The sequence below is a fragment of the Austrofundulus limnaeus genome, unplaced genomic scaffold, assembly GCF_001266775.1.
Source record: "Austrofundulus limnaeus strain Quisiro unplaced genomic scaffold, Austrofundulus_limnaeus-1.0 Scaffold1891, whole genome shotgun sequence".
NCBI lineage: Eukaryota > Metazoa > Chordata > Actinopteri > Cyprinodontiformes > Rivulidae > Austrofundulus > Austrofundulus limnaeus.
In genome coordinates this window covers 33972-36567 of record NW_013954293.1, presented here as the reverse complement: position 1 = coordinate 36567, position 2596 = coordinate 33972, and positions in this window count along the sequence as shown.

The following is a 2596-nucleotide window of genomic DNA, read 5'->3' as shown; positions in this document are numbered from 1 at the left end:
CCACTGAACTGTACATTTCCACACACCCAGAAGGCTTTGGGCCCTCTGTATCAGCCTCACTCTCTCATTCTGCAGCAGCAGGGAGAGAGGCACATTTCAAGAGGTACAAAGTCTTAAAAAAAATTAAAAAGTAAAAAAAAAAAAGGAAATGGGAAAAGGCTACCTTTCAGGGCTTAGAGTCCTGCAGCACACAAGCAAAAATCACTATTGCCTGTTTCTGTAACTGCCTTGATCCGAGCTCAGACAGACCCAATAGCCGAGGACCTCCCAGTATCCTGAACTAACTGGAGAACCCTGACAGCGAAGGGGGTTTCCCATGCTGCACCAGCATCGAGAGGCTCTCCTCTCTACAGCTCTGTTCTAGATACCAGTAGATGTGTATTCACAGTACACACACACAGGCGTGAGTGTGTACGTGATATACTGTGAGTACCATGTGGTATCACCTCTTCAGACTTCTTGGATCGTAACCTCTGAAAMTTTTAAGTTGTTTCCTTTTAAAGATCCTGGTTTAACACAGCCGACAAAAGAAGCAATATGTTTTTTTYCCCCCCCTGCAAATAAGTGATACAAAGGAAAGAGATTTGGGTCGGGTGTGAACTGATACTTGATTGATTGAAAGCTACGACTCTTATACAGAGAGAGATATGCACGTTCTGGGTCTGAAGGCATATTGCAGTACTTTAGTGTACTGTATATGCGTGTATTTGTTTGTTGATTAGCCTGTTTAAAATGAGATGAGAGAAGAAGAAATAAAAAAAAAGAGAAGCCCAACCTGAAGCACCTGGTGTRATGCAGATTTTACCCAAATCACAGACATATCAAAACGAGAAAAAAATTATTTAACAAAATACTTGAATCATGGAGCGCCGATACCATAATGTGAAGTTAGTTTTTAATTTTTCCCCTCTGTTCATCTGACAGGTACACATGTGGGCTTTTTCTTTTTTTTAAGAGAATATCAGATATGTATTGCATTAAATCTAAAATGAAAAGAAAAATCATCTCAGATGTGTGCTTGGAGCTCAGATGTTTGTATGAATGTGTGCTCGAGAAACTGTGTACAGGGCACATGGCCTGCTGTTATGTTCCAATCTGTGTGTGTTTTTGTTTGTTTGTGTTTGAATTCCTCTGTTTTTATGTCAGAACCTGATAGACGTTATCTTCTAACATTGCACTGAGTGTCTTCTGCTCCTTACTCAGCTAATCCTAGGTAAAAGTGTGAAGGGGCGACGGTGACAATTCACGTGTACATGTTTACTCAAGGACTTTTTTTTTTCTTCCCTCCCCCTTCACCCGTTTTTGTCTGTAAAAAGTTTATCTACCTTATAGTGGCTTTTATTGTGGAATAATCCAGGACAAGGATTATCATGGAGTATTGCACCATTTTTTTTGTTTCAACTAAAGGAAAAATGTAGCAAAAAAATAATAATAATAAAGAAAAAAGTAAACAAAAAAAATACAAAACTAAAAAAAGGGATAAAAAAAACAATGAACTGTGGCCATAGATAGCTGTAGAAGGACTAGTAATCCCGACGTTAACAAGGAGAAGTGGGAAGGGATGAAGTGTGAGGAGGTGAGTTTGTTACGACTCATTTCAGAGGTGCCTATCTTTTTTCTGTCTTTGGTTTTTGCAAAAGCCACCTGTTGTTTACAAGCATTTCATTTGTCTGAAGCTCAACAAAACAGGACTTTGAAACAAGAATGTTTCAAAAAGGACAAATTTCATCTTCCATCAGCTATGGACTTGTCAAATCTTGCAAAATGAAGATTTATGCTACTTTCAGAACTCTGGGATTGATCAGTGTTGTCATATTTAAAATGTTTGTTTTTTTTCACTCTTTTCAGTGACTATCTTTCTATGTGTATTAAGTTGTGATTTGATGTTTTCCTGTAAGACTTTGACACAGTTTGCTCTCTATCTTGCACACTCATTTAAAAAAAATGTGGATTATGTCTCAGGAAGGCCAGGGTTCCAGATACCGACCTCATCACTTTTTAGGTTTAATGTTAGTTTAGAAAATTAGAAGAAAAAAATACAGAAAGAAACTGAAAACTATTCAACTCCAAGCAATCACTGAAGTTAGAGGAATATAGAAAACTCAATTTTGTTAAAAGAAAAAAAATAGTTTGCCAAATAAGACTGAGAATCAATTTTGAGAAAAGTGGAGCGCTTTATGTGTAAAAAAAAATTTAAGTAGAAATTGCTTTACATTGAAACAGTGATTGACAAAAAACACATTTTTTTCTTACYTTTTGACCTCTTTTGAGTTTGCATCCTGTAGTTCAGGATTTATTGTGCAAGACCTTTAACATTTGTTGAATCATTATGAATCACCTCGCCTGTCRTTCGTACAACTTGTGTTGCTGTGACAGGTCTTCAGTGGCTGATATAGTTCCTAAAAGGTGGTTTTTAAAGGCTGGTGGAAGTGGAGGACTGACGTTGGTTTTAAAAAGGATCATGATCTATGCACAAGTGGGAGGGACGAGTCCGGACACCTGCGGCTGTACTGCAGGTGTTTGTCAACAAAGACTCTGGGGTTGGGGGTTTAAACGTTTTTTTTTTTTTTTTTTTTTTTTTTTTTTTTTTTTTTTT